This window comes from Musca vetustissima, unplaced genomic scaffold, assembly GCF_032173495.1.
Source record: "Musca vetustissima isolate MV318-11 ecotype Yass unplaced genomic scaffold, APGP_CSIRO_Mvet_v1 utg10292, whole genome shotgun sequence".
Classification (NCBI taxonomy): domain Eukaryota; kingdom Metazoa; phylum Arthropoda; class Insecta; order Diptera; family Muscidae; genus Musca; species Musca vetustissima.
In genome coordinates, this window is record NW_026880106.1 from 218,219 (window position 1) to 244,675 (window position 26,457).

Consider the following 26,457-nt stretch of genomic DNA (forward strand, 5'->3'; position numbering starts at 1 on the left):
ATTGTCATGATCATTGTCATTCAAAGCAGTGATCGCACACACATACACACGCCCCGCCAATATCATTTATCAAGCGAAACAAAGCAGTTGCATTTCAATGACCACAACACCCCATGATGGCCTTTTGTTCCGCAATGCGTCTGACAGTCTACGGGAACGGATGTTATTCCAATCGTAATTATGTACAAATGGAGATTAATATTGACACCGTGACATTATTTCACAATAAGGCGATGACAATTCTGTTTTTAAAGACGAACGTTTATCATGATCCCATGATAATAAAGTCATGTGGAATGTCCGCGACAAAGACAACATTTTATAGTTTGTTGAGCTGCATACGTTTGATTCGTTGAAAATTCAACAATATCCAATTGCAAAAATGTTCGTTGATATCTTGACCTCTTGCGAAAATTCATTTAAACAATTATTTTATAGTATTGCTTTATAGCACCCACATAATAGGAAAGTAGAATTAAAATAAGTTAAAGGTTCTTCTGGTAGTGGTGGTGCCAGCAATAATTAAATAAGGGGTTACAACACATAAATTGCTTATAACGCCCGCATTGGGTTAATAATATTTAAAGAATTGATTGAGGGCCTTTTACGGTCAGCATAGAAACTTCGACGTATTTTGAATTTATTACATTTTGTTAAATAGATTCTCATTTTCACAATTTAAAAAACCATAAAATTTAAAGTGATTATAAATTGGCAGTAAGATACCACTGAGGCCATGCTCCAAATCACAACATGCCGTTGACCTTATAATTAAATTAGATATCTATTTTTTTTTGTCACAAACATTTATTGATCATTGACCATTTTAATTGGATTGGGTTCACTTAAAATAGTCAAATTGAACACCAGCATAATTCAGCATTGCAAGTATTATTTTTGAATGATGTTTTAACAAAACATCTACAGTGGTTAGGTATATACCTACTTTTGCGGGAGTGATCCAATTTTATTCATACCAGAAAATTTTAGGTTTTGTGAAGAAAACTCTCTAATTCAATTAGCAAACGTTTTTACATATGGGAAATAACTAAATTCTTTTAAAATTCCATAAAAAATTTGAAAAAATTATTTGCTAGCATATTCATGATTTTTGGTATATAGGTTAAGGAATATATGCTGATTCGAAATCTGTTTGCGTGCACAAATTCGGATGCTGCGCACAAAATTTATTGCAGTTTTAAATCGTGTATTTCAAATATAAATTAAATGAATTCCAATTGATTGTATTTCGCGAATTTCTTCAAAAATTGTTAAACATTATTTTTGAAATATTTTCACACAGATTCGCGAATATGATAATACAAACATGAATGTATGTAAAGAAAATTGAAAAAACGCGATTATATACTCGAATTTGTCAAAATACGTTTTTGCAATATTTTCCTTCATTCAGGGTACCTATATTCTCCGTTTTATTGGGCGGAATTGGACATATGAAAAAAACATAGGTTTTTTTTATAAAAATTTACGCACCAAATTTTCGTTTTTGGAATCTAATTACAAAAAAGCTCCGGTGAGCACATTCTTGAGATATACACTAAACGAAGCACAATCACGAGCACTACAATCCTATAATCACTTTAGTTCATTATCTGCGCTGCGCGTCTTAATTATAAGAAAAATCAAAAACACCGAAAATCCGGCTTCAAAATGTCAGCATCCGTTTTGGGTAGATGAAGTGATTATATCGAAAAATCATTCATTAGAACCATATTGTCCATGGGGTATTCTTCAATTTAATCACTGATCACATGTGCGTTCGTTTTTTAATTTAGCCACAAATCAAGAAAGAACACAAAAAGAAACGTGTTGGCTTCAACACATTTTAACCCCTTTTTTGCATTGCCACCATCACAGCTTCCACGAAACGTACTATTTAAATTTATTTAAATTATATGCAATATGTTCGCGAATTGTAAACTTACCAATCTCAACTTCAAGGAATTTAAAACATTTTTGCAATTTCCCATATAAACTCAATTTTTATACACGCATCCTTAATGCTGAAGTGTCTGTCCCGTTGGTAAATGTCTGTCAAGTTGGTAAAACTAAATCATGTTCTCTCCTTCTGAAGGTACAAACTTTGCACATCGTATTACCTTTGTCAAACTTTCTTTGAATCTGTTATTTATAGAATCTCTCCCTGCAGTATATCCACCAGAAAGGGTCCACATTTTTGAACATGTGTAAATCCAAAACGAAGCCTATTGAGTATCCGAATTGACCCCAATATCGAACAAATAATATTTACACTGCGTATCATAACTATAGACGCACCCTTAATTCAATTGGTATGTTAGTTGACAAATAAAATGGACCCATTAAGTTATTGTTCACAATAAAACGATCAAAAACACATATTATTCAACAAAAATAATTAATTTATTCTTTATGGTTTCGCCGAATTCTGCATTTTCAAAATTGCTGGTGTTGCATAACTATAGACGCACTTTTACAAAATTATAAAAATTTATTTTTTAAAACTTAAATAAAATAAAATAACTTTTATAAATAATGGGTAGGGCCTTCCTTATTTTGAATAAGTTCAAAAATGTTATCCATCGCACTGTTGATCAAAATTATTCGCAAGTCTTCATCGATTGACCGCCATTCATCGATAATCACTTCTTGGAAATAAAATAATGTTTGGTATTGGCGGTTTTCTGCATAGACACGACGAGGCAAGATTCCACACATGTTCTCGATCGGATTCTGGTCGGAAATTTTAATATTTTTCGATTTTAACCATACTTGAGTATGGCCACTTTTATGAACTGGTGCGTTGTCCTGCTAAAAAACGAGTCCTTGATTGTTGCTGCTTTCCCAAAATGTCAATAATTTGTCTTCCAAGACTTGAACGTACTCCATTGAATTCATCCGACAACATGGAAATGTCAAATAATGGCTATAAAATGTTCCTAAGACCATTAAGGAACCGCCACCGAAATATTGTATTAAGAAATAACGATATTTCGGTAACCGCCACCTTGGGAGCATTTTATAGCCACGGAATGCTTTATTTGACATTTCCATGTTGTCGGATGAATTCAATGGAGTACGTTCAAGTCTTGGAAGACAAATTATTGACATTTCGGGAAAGCAGCAACAATCAAGGACTCGTTTTTTAGCAGGACAACGCACCAGTTCATAAAAGTGGCCATACTCAAGTATGGTTAAAATCGAAAAATATTAAAATTTCCGACCAGAATCCGATCGAGAACATGTGTGGAATCTTGCCTCGTCGTGTCTATGCAGAAAACCGCCAATACCAAACATTATTTTATTTCCAAGAAGTGATTATCGATGAATGGCGGTCAATCGATGAAGACTTGCGAATAATTTTGATCAACAGTGTGATGGATAAAATTTTTGAACTTATTCAAAATAAGGAAGGCCCTACCCATTATTTATAAAAGTTATTTTATTTTATTTAAGTTTTAAAAAATAAATTTTTCTAATTTTGTAAAAGTGCGTCTATAGTTATGCAACACCAGCAATTTTGAAAGTGCAGAATTCGGCGAAACCATAAAGAATAAATTAATTATTTTTGTTGAATAATATGTGTTTTTGATCGTTTTATTGTGAACAATAACTTAATGGGTCCATTTTATTTGTCAACTAACATACCAATTGAATTAAGGGTGCGTCTATAGTTATGATACGCAGTGTATTGCCAAATCATAATAATATTTATTACCAATTTTTTAAAACATTAAAAACGGTAAATCTATATCAATTCGAAAATAGGTTATATGGATCTACGCTCCCAGGAACCTCTTTCACAAATTATCAACATGTTGACTATTCTCAATTTTTACTTCTGATAGGATTACTTCCTGATAGGATCAATAAATTTCAAGAATGGTGTAAAAGTTAACCGCATATCTTTGAACCATTGTATAAGAAAAATTGCAGGGTGCGCAAAATTCTCTCGCGATTGATTCAAAATACGTTCCTTTTCGTTTCGGGCTCATTTTAAAAATGAATTTATCGCGATAAATTCTTTACCAAACGAATGTTCGCACGCACATAAGAAACGAGTGAGAGCACACAACAACGAGCATTTGTTCGTTTGGTGGTTAAAATTCTTTCTGACATTAGCTCACGATTGAAAACAAACATTCACGAATTCTCACGAAAGCTCAAACAAACGTTTGTGAACTCAACTGGACGTGTGTTTTGTTATTCCACAAATGCTCAACACATTCTGCTACACACATATTCATTCGCTGTGTGTGTGTTTACTTTTCTTATGATATTTTTGTTTATTGTTGTTGTTTTTAACAGAGCTTGCGAGCATTCGCGAACATTGGTTTAATGAGTTTTCCAAAAGAATGCTCTTCAGCAACAAATACTTGCGAAAGAACGAATCAACGACGCTTGCAGCGAAATTTTATCGTTCGTGAAATTTTTATAAGGCTCACAACCATAAAAATTAGGTATACAACATTCTAAATATGTAAAATGAGAGAATCTGGGGCAAGGGGAATATACCTTTATGTATATTTGATTACAAAACTAAAAACTAATGCAATAAATGGTTTGGTCGTTTGTATGACGATTATATACCAAACTGAATATGTTTGGGTATGTTAATAGACAAAATTGTCGTATTTGGGGTTTGGAGGATCCTAAAGTAGTTGAAAAGAGGCCATTACATCCAGAAAAGATCATTGTTTGATTCTTTGGTCCTAAGGTGTTATTTGAAGAGCAGACGAACACCAAAAAAAAAAAAAAACAAAAACGCTTCTCTTTGGCTGATAGCAAGAGAAGACATAACTTACCCGAAGGCAAGGATTGGAGATGAGTAGACCAACAAGAGTAGGGATGAAAAAACCCAGCAACAACAAGATTGAGGGAGCCAAGAGGACCGTTTACGGGATGACAATTGACAGAGATCATCCTCCATCGGAGTGGCTCCGGTGAAAAGATTAATTAAAGGTAATATACACATCGGGTTAATACGGGAACCTTGGACTGCTAAAAATGAGGTCTCTGAATAAAACCACATAATTATCAACTATTTTGTGCAAACACAGGTTCTCGACCAAGATCCTGTATAGTCGAGAGAACATGTTGTATTTTTCCAATTTCGTTCGTAATAAACATAAATGTATCTTTATTAAAGTTATCTTTTGATTTTTTTATTTTATACATATCGCTCATATGCTGAAAGACAGGCATAACTCAAAAAAATTCAATTTTGTACACAACATGAGGTCTATTATATCCTACAATCGTGCATCATTACCTCGAAAATCACGTTTTTTGAGGAAGACGCATTTTCATAGTTTTAACATTAAATATTTGAATATACCACACATTGTAGACGTTTTTTCATCGAGTGGATTAACTTCTGCAAATCATAATTTCGGAATTTTGTGCCACTCATCTAGTACTTTATTCAAACTTCATTCAAATAGAACCACAATTTTAAGGACGGAACTTTGGGCTGAGATATGTGAAACGTTGTCACAGTTATAAAGAACCCACGTCCACACTATATGTGACTTATGCATAGGATCATTACTCTGATAAAATTTAAAATGTGATTTGTTGTTCCTTACGAACTCAAAGTCCTCATAAAGTAGATTAACCCGTTTTAGGTTGTGCAAAGTTTTGTTTAAACAGGAGATTTTGTTCGAATGATATTACAGAATAAATTTTCAGTAAAATGTTGATGAGCTACCAGGTGTTAACCGATATTCCCCATCTTCGATCTTGACATGAGCACCAGCCAGACGGACAGTTGTAAATCGACTCTATGGGGTCTAAAACCAATATTTCGATTAGACACAATTTTGCCGTAACAAACCTTCATTAGCCATAAGTCTGAGGGCTGAGGCTGCATATGATTTTGCCACCACTGTATGTGTAAATACTAAATAAACATTTCGTATCTACAAATAGCTCATACGAATGCAAAGGTATAGAACAGATTTCGTCATCACTGGAATCAAAATATTTTATAAAAGCACAAACATGCCTTCGTCAGTTGCAGTTGGTGCTGTCCATTAAGTGTTAAAACAAAAAGACGTCCGTTCGGTATAATCAACAATATTCTGTTGATATTTTATAAATTGGTACGAGCTTTCAGTTTATTTTCATAAAAATCCAAATTAATTTCATCGAGAGGCAAAATAAAAACTACGTCAGATTAAATGTTTACGCAGAACATCTCGCTTATGTTTGGGTGTTCGCATCTCTCTTGCCAAACTGTTTGGAATTTCATTCAACAAAAGGAAAAATCCGATTAATTTGTTTTGACAGGTGAATTATAAAGCATGCTAAATAACAACGGGCATCGTTGTTATTTAGCATTAAATAACAGATACGTATTTTAAACTATCATAATACGAAGCAGAACTATTAAACTATAGACGCCAAACAAAGTCAAAACAAAAACAAAATATGTGGGAGCAGTTAAAAAAATTGTTATCATATAATTAACTAATTGATTTTTGTCCCCTGTCCCCTGATCTGAACCCAATAGATAACCTATGGAATGCCCTGGAACGACGAATCCGACATCTCAAAATTACCTCTAAGGCAATGTTGAAAGAAGTGCTGCAAGATGAATTTCGACAGAAACTTCCAAGCTGGCCTCTTCGATACCAAAGCGCTTAGCAGAAGTTTGAAAACGTTAAGGCTATCCAACTTAACTCAAATGTAAAATATGAAATAAAAGCTATATTATTAATGTTTGTTCACACACAAAATTTATCATATTTTAATTGATATATACAGGCTTTTTTAAAACTTAGTTCAGGATGTTTTTTTTATCGAATTCTATATATTGGTATCTTGTACGCAGACTTTTTCTAATTAGTGTATATACAATGTAGTCGCATAGTAGAACAAAATTCCTACATTACAATTCTAATTCCCTGTAGGCTACAATGACAGTATCAAAAATATAATAAATTGTATAACGATTTACAAATAGGGTCTTATGAATAAAAATAAGTCGGGATACATAAATATGTGAATTTCTATAAATAAGTGTGTTTACACATTTATAAGAAAACATTTGAACGACAATAGATATCAGACAGTCGACTCGAACATACACTTTTATCTATGCATACACTTACAACTCAATTTTTTTAATTTTAAAAAAAATATACGTATACGTAGATGTACACATACATGCATCTTCAATACAATTTACATGCGAGTCGGCTGTTGGGGATTTAATTATTTTTCATTCGATTTCCATAGTTTGTATATTTTTAATGGATTCCTGTCAATCACAAAACGTGTGTGATTGATTAAGTGACAAACAGTGGAAATCTGAAATAAATTTTGAAAAATATTCACTAAAATACGCATCGGAGAAGACGGAAATAAGAAACTAGAACGCCTTCTTTCCGCAGCAGTACACAAATTATGTCCCGATGCGTACGAAATTAAAGAAGCCCCTCATCAGTTCGTTGGGGCAAATATAAATTCCAACAAAAGACAATCAACAAAATGTGTGTATTTAATGTGATAGTTTGAAACATTTGTTGTTGCTTTTTTTTTTGACAAGTCTGGCATAATTTGATTTCAAATCATTATTTTTGCGTTTGGGTGTAACTTTGGAAAATGTCCAGGAAATGATTTACTAACTGTTCGTTTATTTTTGAAATCAATGCACAATTCGCATTTACTAACCGATTTTGTTGAAATTTGAAATAGATCATTAATTTGGCCGAAAGGCAAACAGTATTAAAATCACCCTATTTTATGAACGAAGCACCACACAGAACGTGAAACTGCTTTAGAATGTAGCTTTCAAGTAAAGGAAGCTCAAAATATAACATGTCTATTCGATGTCCACAAAATTTAGCGAACAAACCCCATTTCCACATAAAATTAATAAACGATAGGTTTTTCAGACCTGAATAATTTTAAATTTGGTACTTGTTCGAATGATGCAATGTGTCATGTTTGATTTTAATCCAATATCGATAAAGCTATTTTATGTGGCCCACGTTTAGCAAATTCCCAAAATGATGTAGGATTTCATATAGTCGTAAAGAAAATCCCTTATTGGCCATATTTGTTCTAATAAAAGACTAAAGGTAGCTAGATCAAACGTTTTTTGTGGGGCATTGTCTTTATATCTAAATTACTAGAAAAGCGCCCGCTACTTCGTATGCGGAAAGAGAATTAAAAAAAATATTTCATATGAAAGTCGTGAATACTGTATAATTTGTATAATTGAGAACTATCAATTCCACCACTCTTCCTATATCTAATATCATGTTAATTACCATTAAGTACTCTTCATACACATAAACACTATTTCCGAAATTGCACAGATTTAAAATAGATTAGAATTCCAATTATATATTTACGTACAGGTTCCACATTCAGTTCTATTTATCACATTTCGAACACATAAGTACACATTTTCAAGACTACCTCCGTACCACCACCACTAAATTCAGCACCAAAAACCCTTAGGTACTTCCTTCTAACTCTCTGTCAGTGACCCACATTCCAAATTTTAGGTTTCCAGCTTTCTCCATTAGCCAAATCAAAATTTAGTACATTTTCTATTCTATTTGCTATTCGTATCCATAAATTCGAGTTTCCAAAGTTGTCTCCACAGCTCAATACTACACTTCGAGTGTCATCTGAATTCAAAATCTTAGGATTCAACCAAATCCAAATTGTTCCAAATTTAGTACTTTTCATACCAATAAGTAAGAATTTCTAAAACTACATCAATCCTACATTTTAACTGTAATCTTAATTCCACCATAGTCCAAATTGTACCAAATTTAGTACCTCGATTCTGCTTTCAAATATTAATCGTCCACCAAAAATCAAAATGTACCAGATTTGGTACCATTCTGTACTTTTCGTATTTATATTCCAACTCTATATCAATCCTACACTTCCAAAGGTGGAACTTTCAGGATTCGAGTTCTACCCGTTCACCAAAATACAAATTGTATTAAATTTTGTGCTTTTCGTACCTATAAGAATGAATTTCCAAAACTACCGCAGTCATGCATTCCAATAATAACCTTTTGTCCATATTTAAGGATGCCAGCTCTATCCGTTCACCAACATCCAAATTGTAACAAATTTAGTACAATTTATTACTTTTCGTAGACGTAAGTACGAGTTTCTAAAACTTCCTCAATTCCACATATTTAGTATCATTTAGTACTTATCGTACTTATTAGTTCGAATTTCCAACACTGTCTCCATCCTGTACTCTAATGCCATGTTCTGACGGGCATTCGAACAACGTAGTTCGCTCTCAGAATTACGTACATGAATTAACCCGTTCATACAACACTATTCTTAATTCATGTCATCAGAGTTTTTTATTTCAAACTTTTTGTTTCTTGTTTTACACCAAATTTCTAACATATTTGCATGAATCACATATGGATCTAAATAGAAAAATTAATTCTCTTTCTCCTGACTATAGTATGGACCCATATCTATATACTTTTAATTCATCATTTCCATTTTTTCTGAAAATATTGTTGTTTTCATCCATTTTTATATTTTCTAAATTCAAATGTCACATATAAACATTTGGAGAATTTTTTGTTTGAGTTTCCCCAAATTTGTTTCTTCTTTTGTACGCTAATTAGAACCAAGAGGAAAGAAATTCATATTGCATTATGTAGATAACAAAATGTACATCCTGCTGCATATATAAAAACTAGACAATTTTTTACTTTTCATTCATCATTTTCAATTTTACTAAAAAAGTTTGAAAATTTTATAAATATTTTCAAGCTGTCAAAATTAATTTATTTTCGATAAATGCTCTCAATTGTTAGGGATGGGACAAATTTCTTGGTTATTCAGAGAGTGATTCGAATTGAACTACGTACAAAAATCGGTGTTCGCTCAGAAAATTTTGTATGGGGAACTAAGTAATTACTTCATAATTAAGGGTCGAACAACGAATGAGAGAGCGAACAACGCTCGTCTGTACATGGCATTACAGTAATTTTATTTTTAAATATAAATTGTCCATCTCTATCCTTCACTCAAATCTAAATTGTACTAAACTTAATACATACATAATTACGCGTTTTCCAAACTACATCCATGTCTCATCCTACACTCCAACCTTAATTTTAATTCCAAATTTTAGGATTCTCGCTCAGAAAAAACGAATTGTACCATATTTAGTACCATTTAGTGCTTCTCGTATCCATGGTACGAAATACCAATACAACCTTATTTCTGTAATTTTCATTCAAAATGTAAGTTTTCAATCTCTATCCGTTCACTCAAATCTAAATTGTACCAAATTTAGTACCACTTAGTACACATAAGGACGAATTTTCAAAACTTCCGACATATCTCAATCCTGAACTCTAACAGCAATATTAATTAAAAATTTCAGGATCTCAGCCCTATCTGTTTACGCAAATACAATTTGTAATTTGGTATCATTTAGTACTTTTTGTTTCTATAATTAAGAATTTCCTAAACTACGTCAATCCTACACTCAAACAGTAATTTTAATTCCAAAATTCCAAATCAATTTGTACCAAATATAATACCATTTAGTACACATAAGTGGTATGCTTCCATATCTCAATTCGATATTCCAACAGCAACCATTAATCCAAAGTTTAGGTTTCCAGCTCTCTCCGTTCACCCAAATCATAATTGTACCAAATCTAGTGCCGTTTCCTAAACTACCTCAATCCTACACTCCAACAGTCATTTTAATTCCCAATTTGAAGATTCAAGCTCTATCTATTCACCTAAATCCAACTTGCACCAAGTAAGTACGATTTTTAAAGTTACCTCAATCCTGTACTCCAATAATAGTCCTAATTCCGATTTTCAGGATTCCATCTCTGTACACTCAACTAAATGCAATTAGTACCAAATTAAGTGCCATTTTGTACTTCTTATACACATAAGTACGATTTTCCTAAACCATTTCTATACATCAACACCACTTCCAAACCTGTATTCCATATACAATTTCAAGATTCTTGCTATATATGTTCAATATATATACAAATAGAACTAATAGAATAGTAATATTTAGTATATTTCGTACACTTTTAGGTCGACTATCCAAAAAACCTTCTGTACATCTTTCTAACTTTCCATCAATGACCCACATTCCAAATTCTAGCTCTTCCCGTTCGCCTAATACAATGAGTACCATATTTGTACTTTTCATTTTAGTACTTTTCGTACCCTTTTAGTTCGATCTCACGCCTACACACCAACAACAACCCACACTCAAAATTTCAAGATTCTAGCTTCAGCCGTTTCATCTGGGCCATGATCTGTCAGTCAGTCACTCACTTAACACTAAGATTGTTATAAATTTTAATATCAATACCGGTAACCACAGCATCAGCTGAAAGAAGGTTTTCTACCCCAAGTCGAGTAAAAATGTAGCTGAAAAATCAAACATAAGGCCCACTTTCTTCTGTGTATGCATAAATCTGTAGTAAATACATTTCAAACATGTTCGCAGATATCTTCGAATCATTAAATAGTCAATATGATTTTTTTGCCGAAAAACTTATGATTTCTCTTGCATTATGCTAACAAATAATGAAGTTTTGACATGCCTGAAATCTTTGCGTACATCTAACTTACCAGGGCCTGATGGTGTTCTCACACTCATTCTTAAATCATGTGAATATGAAATTTAATTATCATAAACTGTGATCTTCAATGATTCCCTACGTCAGGATTATTTTCCTCTACACAAATGTAGTAGATAATAACAGATGTATTCCAAAACTAAGTACTGTACCTACATTGTTTGAGCTTTAGATATGTTGCAGATTAAAACATTTCACAAATTCCATAATATCTCTACATCAATTACCTTCCTTTTCCAAAATACTAATATATGATGATGTTAAGCTTTTCCGGCATATTGACTCTTGAAGTCATTTGGATAATTGGTGTAGCGCTAAAGAAATGTCTTGAAACCTTAAAAATGTAACAAAGCCGAATCTTTATTAGGATTCATTAAGCGCTGGTCCAAGAAATATGATGATCCTTACGTGACAAAACGCCTTTTTAATACTTTAGTGCAACCAGTACTACACCTTTTTCAAATGTTATTCAAAACATTTCAATTGCAATTCGAGAATTTCGTTTGTAATTCGAAAACTTAATTTGCAATTCATAACATTTCACTTGTAATTCGAGTATGTAATTTGTAATTCACAACATTTCATTTGTAATTTTAAACTTTTCGTATGAAATTCAAAAAATTACATTTGAAATTTAAAAAATTTCATTCTTAATTCGAATATTTCAATTTGAATTTCGTAGAGCTTCATTTGAAATTCAAAGAAATCCATTTGAAATTCAATGAATCCAATTTGAAATTCATAACATTTTACTTGTAATTCATAAAATTTCAGTTGTAATTCATAACAATTCATTTCAAATTCATACATATTCCTTTTGTGTTACCAATAATATTTTTCGAATTAAAAATTAAATGTTATGAAAAACAAATGGAATGTTATGTATTTCAAATCAAATGTTAAGAATTTCAAATTGAACTATTTAAATTTCAAATGGAATTTTATTAATTTCAAGTGGAATTATATGAATTTCAAACGCAAATACTTGGAATTTCAAATGGAAGTTTATGAATTTCAAATGGAATTCTATGAATTTCGAAAGGTATTCTAGGACTTACAAATGAAATTCTCGAATTACAGCTGATATGTTGTGAATTGCAAATGGAATTCTCGAATTGCAAACTATATGTTGTGAATTACAAATGGAATTCTCGAATTACATTTGATATGTTTTGAATAACATGTGAAAAAGGTGCCGAATACTGTTTTCTGATAAAATAGAATCTGTTTGAACTCAATTGCAAATAGATTTGCCTAAACTTGAAAGTAGACGTTTTATGCTAAAAGCGATTTTTATTATAAAATTGATAGAGTGTCAGCTGTGTAGTTTTTGAAATTTTTGAGTCATTGTGTAATATCCCAGTAGTTCGAGTAACTGGTTATGAACTATATATTTTACTAATTACCTGTAACTACCACTAGCTACCTCATCATGCCCTAAACTGGTGAACATGGGTATGTCATTGCGGAAGCCAATTGTCCCCAGCCTGCGTTACCAGTAACAACTGATAGTACTTTGAATAGTGAATTGTAGTTTTCTAATTGGGTAAATGCCATTGTTATGTATTATTCCTAGTTATATATATATGGACAATTATGCCAATTTTTTAACATAGCTGAAGCGGAGGTTCACTCCTTTATAACTCGGGAAATACTTAAGTATATGAATAAAAGGGAATAGTTTTGGATTAATTGATCTGTCGTTGCAAACTGCTCAGGATATTGACCTCCAAACTTTATTTTGGTGGAAGTCGTGTCTACTTTAATGTAAAAAAAATGTGTAACAACAGGTTGAGGCGAACCAATTCTTTATGTTCTCTATCGATTTGTGACTAAGCCACTCATTTCACGGTCTTCGTGTCAAAGTAAAACTAGAAGCCAACGAAATGGGGACTACGTCACTAATGTATCATTTTTCAAAATTTTAACTGCATGTACATTTAAATGATGCTGACATTTTGAAGCTCGATTTTGAGTGTTTTTTTTTTAATTTTACTTCTAGCTTTAATACGCAAACAGGAATTTCTAAAAATCGATTATAAGATTATTGTAGTCGCGAATCTACGTAATTTGATATGTATTTTGTGTGTGTAGTATGCACAGCTTCAGAGTAATACTCATCCGATGGTGAAAATTTTGTGCGATCAAATTTCTAAAAATACTATTTTTCTGGCCAAATTTTTAGATCTGTCAAATGAATGATATGGGTACCCGCGATCAATAAGGTTTTTTACGTTTCGGGTGATATAAAATCTTCTTCGTGAAAATCCATCTACTAGAACGGCGGGAACTGACCTTCCAAAAACACGAATTTGGCAGAAAATGTTTTTGAAAATATCGCGGATTTATTTGCGTTTTCTGTGGATCATTTCCGCTACAATAAATGACCTCATACGGATTTTGATCTTTTTCGAAAAGAGAACTTTAAAAACTTCAGCCGAAAGAGAGACGTACCCAATTTATCTCAAAAATAGATTGTGCTGGCACATCCATGGTTCTTAATGGACCACATTGAAATAGGTATAGATCGATGTATTTTTTAGGGTGCACATCGAAATCGGATGCGCGTTAATGGCATATGGAGTTTTTGGGAATTATTCGCGTTTTACGATTTTTTGGCTACTTCAATGCAACGTGTGGCACATCTCAACCGTCAAATGCAATTTCGCAAAATATATATGGATTGGAAGATAAACTTCAGTACTTCCTGGAAACCGCATGCGCGATTTAGACGCAATTTAAAATGTATATTTCATAATATTATTTTATTTTAAGATTTATTCCTATTTATAGAACCCTAAGATTTATCGGAAGGGCCTTGATATAATACGCAAGGCGTATACTTATACACAAAACGTGATTATTATTATATATGTAAATTTTTCGGCGAAATTCGGGTAAAATAGCAGAATAACCCCAACATTTTTTTCTGAAATTTCTTGTATAAAATTAAAAAAATAAATATGATGACATTATTTTTTCGAACCAAAAACAAATATTTTTCCTCAATATCTTGTTTTGTTTAGATTATGTTTAGATTATGTAGATATTTTTAAATTAATTTTTAGGTGTGTGTATGCCATTAATATAATGAAAATATTGATGTAATCTCCTATATTTTTTTATTTTTCTCATATTTCGCGAAGATGTGCAACTTTATCGCGATTATTATAATATATTTATATTCTTATTTTACGGAGGAAGATCTATATCAACGTTTTTGGTCAATATAATAAACGGCGAAATTTTAGGATTTTTTTCTTATGCCCAAAATTAAAACCTTGATAACTTTAGCGAGCATCAACCAAAAATTTGATCGCGAGCGGTTTCGGAGTCAGAACATTTTTCTCTTTATGTGTACCAAAAATCATTGATGTGCCACAAAAACAAAAAAGCTGATTTTTTGAAAATGGAATATTATTATATTTGAAAATTGGCAATATTGCCCATATATACATATATATATATATATATATATAAGTTATTCGGAATACGTAACTTTTATTTATTTCAATATTTATGTTGTACTATATACATACATATATTTAGTTTAATCTCTTGACTGCTTTTCATATCTGTCCTCCACAAAATATTGAAGCAACTGAAATAGGAGATACCGAACAAAATGTTAAAATAATGCGTTTTGAATTTTATTAAATTGATTGTTATAATGAGATCTATTTATGGTATTTGTTCCAGCCAAATCCGGGATTGGGTTAAAATGGAAAGTGAAAACACGCGAATATCGATTTCTTGTCTTCAAGAACACTAAAATCTTATGAGCGACATTTTTGTAGAATACGTTGATATAATAAAAATAAGGTCAAAAATGACGCAATGTATTATAAAAATATTTCTCACACGATTTGACTGAAGACATGGATATGCCCAATTCTTGAGAACGCCGTGGAATGGACTGATTGGGATCGATTGATACGTACGCAACTGAACCACATTTTCCTGCCAAGATATCTGTAATTTCGCATTGCGAGGTTTTGTAGCTGAAATTTAAAAAAAATATGTTTGTCGAAAATGTTTAAGATGGACGTGACCATTTTCGAAACTCGTAAGTGGCGGGAATTTTCCTTTTTCTGGATTCCTCTTTCCAGAATGTTTTCAATATAGGTTTATGACTTTACATACCTCTCATACAAAGAACCCGCTTAATTTTCGGTACGTTGATGTTCCTTCCTAATTCGGGTTTCCACATGAACAATCTATTAGGAGACAATTTACAATGACATAGTCATAATATGAAGGTCCCGTCATATATACCCACCATACCACATGGTGGAGGTTATAAAAAGTTCGACCGACGAGTTTACTTGAATTATTTTTAAATTGATAACTTATTTGGCTCGCTTGTGAGGGTTGTTCTCATATAACCGAACTCCACCATAGTATACTTACTTAGCTTACTTCCGGAGAAATTTTTTCTCAAACACTGCAATAGCAGCCTCATCTGCTTGCGCAAGTACCCATGCTTCAGATCCATACAACAGCACGGGTAATATCAGCGTCTTGAAGTTTGGTCTGTCGAGAGGTGGCCTTGCTTTTGAGTTGCTTGCTCAGAACATAGCATCTGCCCTACACTATTCTCCTTCGGATTTCAAAGCTGATGTTATTAGTTTTGTTTATGGCGGTACCGAGGTATATAAAATCGTGCCATTTGCACGATGCAGATATTTTATCATCAAAATTGGCTGCAATTCCGAATTTCTGGGAGCCAGCAGCTTCCAAGGTATCTCTGGAAAACATTGCATAGTTCACTTATTTGTAATATCCCCTATATAAAGATCAATCCCGTTTTTGCTTTCATTGGAGGTTTTAACCTCGCAGGTAATTGTAATATAGCTATGGGGGAGGGTATCAAAAAATTGGCCCGGTCAACAACAAATAATATATTTTTGAAGTTACACATTTTCACAAAAAACGCCATAAAGTTCTAACACAAAGTAATAAAATATATGGTCTGTTCCCGTAGTAAAAAGTAGTAAATTCTTGCAGTACGGGAACATACCAATAGTGAATAATTTTTACATGCGAGTTTGGATATGCTTTTTATATATAATAGCTCTATCTGTTTACTCGATATTTGGTAACAATTGCTACTAAATGTTGTCTGTTTACACAAAAATCCAGTAAATGAGAGTCAAGTGAGAGAGCGAGTTTGACAGTTCAATAACAACAAACTTACTGGAGTTTACTGAAAGAATTTTATGGAGTAAGATTTTGCAAACTCAGCCATTTTTGGATCAGCTGACCAAACACAACAATTTTTCAAAACTTTTTTTTTAATTTGAAAAGTTCAATTTGAAGTTAAGTTGTATAAAAATTACAGAAAATGGAAGAAAATTCATAAGTAATGCAAAGTTTCATTAAACTAGAAACTAATTCCTTATATATTTTAGGCAATTTCCAGATAGAGGCCAATGTATTGATGCAGGAAACATAAATGTTCCCGGGGAACATACCAAATCAATTTTTCTTTTGTTATTCATTTTATTTTTATTATTAAATGCAATACAAATAATTGTGTTCGTCCTTTGTTTGTGGTTTATTTTGGCGCAAATCAAATGTTTTCTTGAATCAGCTGTTTATTTGCTAAAACTTACTAAATGTTGTCTGTTTACTTTTCTCAGTATTATCCCAAAAGAGAGTAAAACTGACTTACTCTCTGAACTACACCTTTTTCACATGTTATTCAAAACATATTACATGTAATTCGAGAATTCCATTTGTTATTCACAACATACAATTTGCAATTCGAGAATTCCATTTGCAATTCATAACATATCAGTTGTAATTCGAGAATTTCATTTGTAATTCATAGAACACCTTTTGAAATTCGCAGAATTCCATTTGAAATTCGTAAAATTCCATTGGAAATTCATAAAACTCCATTTGAAATTACTAAAATTCCATTTGAAATTTATAAAATTCCATTCAACTTTGAAATAAATTCAATTGAAATTCGTAATATTTGATTTGAAATTAATAACATTTCATTTTAAATTGGAAAAATGTTATGGGAAACACCCAAAATATGTGTAACACATTAAGGTGGGTAATAATGTATGTACATATTAATGTAATGTACTTTATAATATTATATACTTTATACTTTTTTGCATCATGAACTTTAATGTATGTAATTAAATTTAATTTATATAGATTTTTATTCATTCTTTTAAAAACCGCATATATATATATATATATCTTTTATGAATTTCTCGTGTATATATCGTCAGCTAAAATGCAAAAAGGCGTAACTAACAAAAAATTGAAAATTGACTTTTTGAATGAATATTGTGAATGTCAATAAACTACATGTGTTGACAAAGTTTTACACGTCTGCGGTCAAAAAGGAGCTCCTATTAACAAAAAAACAAAAAGACATAACTACAAGTGGGTTTATTTGATAAATGCAAAAAGGCGTAACTAACAACAAATTCGCGTTTTTACTTAATTGTTATGACTAACATTAAACTAAATAACTAAATTTATTAAAAAAAAATTATAGTCTATTATTCGTCATATGCAATATCACCCTGCAGGACATACTTTTTCATTTCACATGACATGTTTATAGTTTTCATTCAAAACAGTTTTTTGCTTCTCCTACACAATTATGTTTTTGTTAGTTACGCCTTTTTGCATTTTAGCTAACGATATATATGTGTATATATATGTATATGTGTGTGTGTGTTAGTCTTTTTTAATACTATTTTTCACTACATAAAAAAATTCTACCCAACTTATTGTTCAATTTATTTATTTTATTCGAATTTGAAATAAAATGTTAAGAATTTGAAATGAATTTTTACGAATTACAACTGAAATATTATGATTTACAAGTAAAATTTTATGAATTTCAAATTGAATTCATTGAATTTCAAATAAAAATATACAAATTACAAATGAAATTCTTAAAAATTCATATGGAATTTTTTGAATAAGTGTTTCTTTAAGGCCCAGTAGTTCTACACCTTTTTCACATGTTATTCGAAACATATCATGTTATTCGAAACATATCATAACATATCAATTGCAATTCGATAATTTCATTTGTAATTCATAGAAACCCTTTCGAAATTCGCAGAAATTTGAAATTCATATAGCTCCATTTGAAATTCGTAAAATTCCATTGGAAATTCTTAAAACTCCATTTGAAATTACTAAAATTCCATTTGAAATTTATAAAATTCCATTTAACTTTCAAATAAATTCATTTAAAATTCGTAATATTTGATTTGAAATTAATAACATTTCATTTTAAATTCGAAAAATGTTATTGGAAACACCCAAAAAATGTGCAACACATTAAGGTGGGTAAAAATGTATGTACATATTAATGTAATATATTCAAAGTAAATTTGTCATGTATATATATGTGTGTGCATGTTGGTTTTTTTTTTCACTACATAAAAAAATTCTACCCCACTTATTGTTCAATTTATTTATTTTATTCGAATTTGAAATAAAATGTTAAGAATTTGAAATGAATTTGTACGAATTACAACTGAAACATTATGATTTACAAGTGAAATTTTATGAATTTCAAATTGAATTCATTGAATTTCAAATGAAACTCTACGAATTTCAAATAAAAATTTACAAATTACAAATGAAATTCTTAAAAATTCAGATGGAATTATTTGAATTACATATGAAAAGTTTAAAATTACAAATGAATTGTTGTGAATTGCAGATTAAATACTCGAATTACAACTGAAATGTTATGAATTGCAAATTGAATTTTCGACTTACAAATGAAATTCTCGAATTGCAATTGAAATGTTTTGAATAACATTTGAAAAAGGTATAGTAACTGGTTATGAACTAGTTATTTTACTAATTACCTGTAACTACCACTAGTTACCACATCATGCCCTAGACTGTTGAATTTAACATGGGTATGTCATTGGGGATGTCAATTGTCCCCTACGTGCGTTACCAGTAACCAGCAATTTCGTTAGATACCATTGGTTAATATTGTTCCTAGTTACATATACATATATATAACAAATAAGCTATTATAACAGTTTGGAAAATTGAAATTATAAAAGTTATTTTGAATACATATTTTTTATTTATTTCATAATTTATGTTGTACAATATATATTGAGCTTAATCAAATCTGATTTTCACATCGCCATTTTGCTATTTCTTTTGTCTCTCGACTGTTTTTCACATCTGCCCTCTAAGAAATATCGAATCATCTGAAATAGAAAATTGCAAAATGTAACTATCGTTATGGGTGTCTTAAGTAGAAGATTTTCTACCTTATACTTTTGGAGAATATTTACCTATTTGAAACATTTATTTGTTCCCTCAATCTTTTGGATGCTTCGGGATTGACATCTATTGACCATCTGTAAAATAATTTTGTTGAAAAAAATACATATGTATTATTGTGTCGCAAAATCAGAACTTACCTTAGATTCAGCATATGCATTTTGCAATTTTTATTTAAACGGCACTTCATCTTCTACATCGTGGATATATATTGCTTATGTTTTTGTATAAAACACACATTTTTATTAAACTTTTGCTTTCCCAATTCCAAATATTATAAAAAGTCTGAAGAAAATGACAATTGTTTCATGTTTAGTTTTTTTTCGATTCATTACTTTTCGCATTACCAGTAACTACAGAAATAGAAAACGTTTTCAATCATAAAATGAAGTCAATAGTATATTTTGTGTTCCATTTTTGGTTATAAAGTAACTGGAGAACATAGTAAGTAGTTATATAACTATACATAATCAGACAATTGCTATTTATTGAACAACTGGGGGGGGGTGTAAAAAATGTAATTAAGTTTTTTGATTTAATCTTCACTAATTCAAGAATGTTCCTACAAAATTTCAAGATCCTTCACTACTAACCCTCCATAGTCCGGATTATGGGGTATACGTTCTTTCCATGTTATGGGGAGGTGGCCCCCTCGGTCGCCTAGGGAGGGTGTGAGTGGCGTGGGAACGTTCGAAAAAAAAAACCAAAAAAAATCTCAAGAACTCTTGAAGATATAGCCCATTTTTTTGTGATTTATCTCGAAGCAGTGTTTTTACTAATGGTGGGCATGATAACTCAAAAACTAAAAATCCAATCGGTTCCAAATTTTGACACGTTTCTCTGAGAGTGTATAGTTATCGTATGAACTAAGATAAAGCCAATCGAACTTCCTTATTTTATTAAAAAAAAAATCAAAGGTCCGCCATTTTGTTAATTTTTGAGAGAAGTTCATACGAGAGCCAGACAAGTACTCTTTCTAAAACCCTTGGAATTTCCGAATTCCGATGTTCTAGTGAGGAGTTACCATGCCCGCCATCAAAAATAAGGACCTTTCGTTAATCACCAAAAACAAAAACAAAACAACTACAACCAAATTTTGCAAATTATTTTTCTTCTCTTCTAAATCTCCATAAATCAATTATTATTTTCTGGAAGTTGTAAAGCTTCAGAATAATCAATCAACAAGAACTCTACATCTATCCAAACTTGTTGGCCCTTCTTTCATTAATTGTACTGTTCTACGCTTTCACCGAATTAGCCATGTCTCTATGAAAAATGTACAACTTTATGTGTTATTTCTAGTTAATTTCCTTGTTTGAAACGAAACGTTAATTACAAAATTTTGCTCCTTCCATATTCTGTTCCTGTGAGTAGAACAGCAATAATTAATCCCTCCAACAATAAATCAGTATGAATAACTTTATGTTTCTAAATTTGTGCGGGTCATTATAAAAATGACGGAAAATACCGATTTTTGGAACCAACTACCGATTTTTAAGTAGTTAAGCTAGAGTTAATTCGAAAAGTAGTAATAATTTCAAAACTTTATGGCGATACTTCAATCAGAAGTTGTCGTTCCTAGTTACCATTTTTACTCGACCAAATTTCTCGAGTAAAAATGCCATTTTGTTTTGTGTTCTTTTAAATTTGGTTAAAAGTTTTACTAGTTTTGTGGCTTCAGGAACGGGTTTCGAGTAAAAAGTTGAAAACTCTTAAAATTAGTAGATTCTTGCAGGTTCTGGAACCAATGTAGTGACACGAATTAAAAATTTTTCAAAAACTGCTAGGCAAATATTTTTTCCTTTAAAAAATTCTAACATTCAAGTCAAAACTTATAAGGGTATATACAATTTGTTACGTTGAAAATGTCGAAATATAGGTTTATGGTTTGGAGTCGTGCGCACCAATCGTCCGTCTTACCTCTCCAAAAGTGGTGAACCTTTTGAAAATACCTAAATTCCATATAAAGATAATACAATAATAATACGAACTCCTCCATAATGGGCGAAAACATGAAAGCTTGTAATTTCCATATAAAGTGATTTGATCCATATATTGCACATCGTAATATTTTTAGCAAACCTACATTAAGTGTGAACGTATTGGGACACTTTCGGGTGCTTACCCAACATATCGTCAATTTCCTGTAAGACGTAAAAATGCGTAAAGTGTTTATCTTTAACTGTTTCCGAGATGTAGCTGTCACTTTCTCCAGAAATTTGCAATATTATGGCCGTTTTTTGGTTTCCATTGTTTTAATATGTGTTCTGTCGAATCGCATATTGAAATTAAAAATCGAAGACGGAGTTTTAGCTGGGAAACCCGATTTCTGAACAATCGTTCGTATTTTTTATCAACAATTTTCTCCAATCTGCGAGATTTGTAAATTTTTGTGTAAGAGCGACTAAAAATATGTCGACTTGGATGATACCAATCCAACCGATGTCATATTGTTGGCGTATCAAAATAATAATGCCGACAACTGTCTAATGTCATACCACCAAAACAAAAAATTAATCGGATCAACGAATGAAACCGGATACGAAGAGTGTGAGTTACAAACCCACTAACAAACGAACATAGTGTTTCCCCTATATAACTACAAGATAAAATTTCCAATTCGAATAGGTGTGGCAAATAGAAACAAGGCATGAACACATACATACGTATGGAATTATATATTCCAGCTTATTGTGACCGAACACTCCGATTGGCTGTACAACGATCAAATAAATTATTCATGTTATAACAACAACAAACCGAACAGCGTTTTGTTTATAACACGAAAAACGATATAAAAAACGAAAGACAGAGAGAAAGAGAGCTGAGATGTACACACAAATAGTAGCTACATACATACCACAAGTCTGAATGAGAACAAATCATGCTCACTCTCTCTCTACGAATAAACTTGAAATGAAACATGGAACGGGAATACAAACGATTGGAATGAAACATTTGGAGCGATTTCAGACAGACAGCCAATATGTTTATAACTGTAGTACATGAATTGTGTAAGCGATAAAAGTACCAATATATGCATTGTTGCGTTACGCTGGTACTCATAACCTTTTTTACACTTTTTGGGAGTTGTACATCATTGACAACGACACCAATGTAATTTGAAATAAAAGAATACATTGGAACAAGCTAGCAGCTCATTAAGAAAAAATCAGATGTAGACCAAATAATCCATAAAGTGTAATTGACAATAAGAGAATTACACTGTATCCCGGGAAAATTAAATATTTTCATATACATATATAGAAATTATGAATATTTTAATATGTATCTATTAAAGAAGTGCATCAGTACATCATTCCGCAGAAGCGAAATAAATGGTAGTGCATTTATAAACTCTTGTTCGGATATGAACAAATTTGAATGTAGCACAAATAAATTAAATCGAAAAATCCCTCAAAGTGGAAAGTGAACATTGAAGAGTGCATTTCTCAGTTTATTTCCAAACGAAATAGCAGAGCAAAGTATTGTGTTGTTGTTACGCCTGCGAGTGGTGGTAGTTGTTGTCGAAATACATTTCAACATCACCTGCGACTCTCACGTCTCATACAATTTCTGGTTAATTTCTTGTTTTATTCCATTCCCCATTCGGATTGTGATCTTCGTCGTTAACGAAACGGCGTCGTTTTTGAGCGGAGTTGACGTGTTTTTCTTTGAATACTGAGAAAAAAGCCACAAATTGAAATAAACATTTAGCCAAATAATTCATCGAGTGAATTCAAATCTAAGCATGGGTGGATAATACAGCAATAGGAGTTGCGCAGAAAAGGATTGTATCAAACGCATAAAGCAGAAATTACTTTAAATATCAGCAATCTGAAAAACATTACATCTACAGAATTGAAGTGATATAGTGGTAGTATTTATATTGTACTCTGGCGGATGTTTGGTAAATACTGATTTGCACCAATTTTTAACGTTTTTTTTATTTAAAAAATCGGTAGAATGTCGTCTGTTTATCTATGCCGATGAAAAATTGTGGTTTGCAAACAAAGAAAAATTACATGTATGAGAACAGTTGTTAGTTTTCGAAATTTCCGAAATACCGTCGGAGTACACGTCGGGCATATACATATTGTTTGCCAAAGTATTTGTTAAGGAATACTGAAAAATTCATTTCATGTATACAGTACAGTAGAACTCCGGTTTGATGATTATGTGATTTATAAAAAGACAGCTGTACTCAATATAGGTAGACTCAATTCATGCCTTAGTCTTCTCTTGCTGTCAACATTTTAATCGCGAAATACCAACAGGACAGAATAAAAACTTAAAATATCTTTCAGGAAAACGTTATTATGGTAATGTGCACATATATTTTGGATCGATTAAAAATATATTTTGTTTATTTATTGTTCAAACAATAAATTTGACAGTCAATGAAGACTTCGAATTCGCTTCCCTGTTAACCTTATGACTAAACCTTGGGTAGACTCATTTGTGAAATTGACAATGGCAAACCTTTTTTAATTTGTAATAAATCTATCAATTTTTTAATTTTGTGATTTTAAAGCAAATTATAGGCTCACCATCAAAACGCAAGTGTAAGTAATACCTTCAAATTGTGTTATAGAAATCCTTGACGTGAGTTCGATACACTTCTACTTCTTCTATGACATAATTACAGAAGGTAGTCTCATTTGAGAAATTAATAATTGCATCCCTTTTTAATTTCAATTTGAAAAAAAAATTCCATAAAAAAATTGAAAATGTATACTTTCTAAAGATTTTAAGTGACAAATATATCAAATTTATTGATGAACATTGTTCTTAAGATATAACAATATATGGTACAGTAGATATCGGATATAAGAGACTCAAAAAAATCCAGAGATTTCTTATATGGGTTTTTTGTTTCTTATAAGCGTACATACGCATATAAAATATCTTTCTTACATGAAAAATATAAGAAAAGCATGTTTTAACGAAAAACATTGTATTAAACAAAAGAATTCAACTTATAAAAATACAAAATTACTAAATTAAAAATAGAATTAAAAAAATTATTTTATTTTTCTTTGAACATTTTCAATATTAATAAATTGGCCAACAATCTTACATATTTTCTTATATGAAAACTTTTCAAATTCTTTTGTCCGCTTTGGTGTTTGACAAACATTTCTTATATCAGTGTTTTTCTTATATGAAACAATTTTTACACTGAGGAGATGCAAAAAGGCTCGGTGTTTTTGATAATCTTTCTTATATGCGATTTTTTCTTATATGAGATGTGCTTATATCCGATATCTACTGTACAACTTATATTTATAGATTATAGAGGTTGGGAATTTCATATTCAATATTTTGTAATTATTGACACTGAAGAAGTGTTGTGCTTACACTGTTGAAGTTAATGTCAGAACATGCATATACAAATAATATAACGTAGCATCTTTAGTCGAAATTAAATATGTGATTTGAATAGATATATGAAGTTATTTTATTCAATCCATACAAATGTCATTGTAAAATCTATTCAAAATGGTTTGCCAATTATACAGATCTTTTGTCTTTGCCGTAGCATTTACTTGAAATCGAACAAAATGATGAATGAGAGCTATATGTAAATCTGAATCGATTTGAAATAAACATAACATGTGACAATCGAATAAAATGAAAAGAAAATATGTAGGACCCATACATATTTCCGATTGACACATGTCAAATTTACTTCAAATCTATCTTAATCTGCAACGATTTATGGAAGTTTTTCACACGTCATTCTAGGCTTATTTCGGTACGCTGTGCAAAAATTATTAAACACAACGTATTAACGAGACTCGAATGTAATAGTTATCAGAATCTGTATGAGGATTACCTACGTCCACCGTACACAATAATATTTTATTAAAATGAAAACTACCAAATATTCATCCATACTTTCATTCATAATTTCACAGACTAAGTCAGCGGGGCAGTGGAACCGGTAACAGAATTTACAATTAACAGCGAAATTTGTTAGTGGTCTATTTACGATAATTCATGTTGTCGATTTTATGAATGAATATCCCTCAGCTAGATTTATGTTTTGCTAAAGTAAATGAACGATAAGAAAAAATACAAATCATCAATATTACAGGGAAGGGGCATCATAATCGTGCTTACGCGTAGTGTTCTATAATAAAACTAAATATGGTGAAGCAAAGGAGATCGAATTTTGTTCCATCTAGACGTCATGAAGTAGTCTTCCATACCATCATGCTGAATTAATTAAATCGAAAATAGTTGGATATATGTAACTAACTTACACTGGCGTCCTTTAACTTGACGCACAACAATCGTAATATTTGAACGATGAACACCTCGAAGTGTTATGAACAAATTTAACAATAATCACGTTTTATTTTCATACCATTTTCGATGTGGCGCATGACAAGAAAATGTATAAAATTTGTAAAAGTCATACAACGCCCAGCATGTGACATAAATATCGTTTAAGTTTTGTGGCCACAGCAAATATAGAACGGTGCGGCCATATGGCCAGTCTATAAGGAGCTAGACGACAAATGCTGTT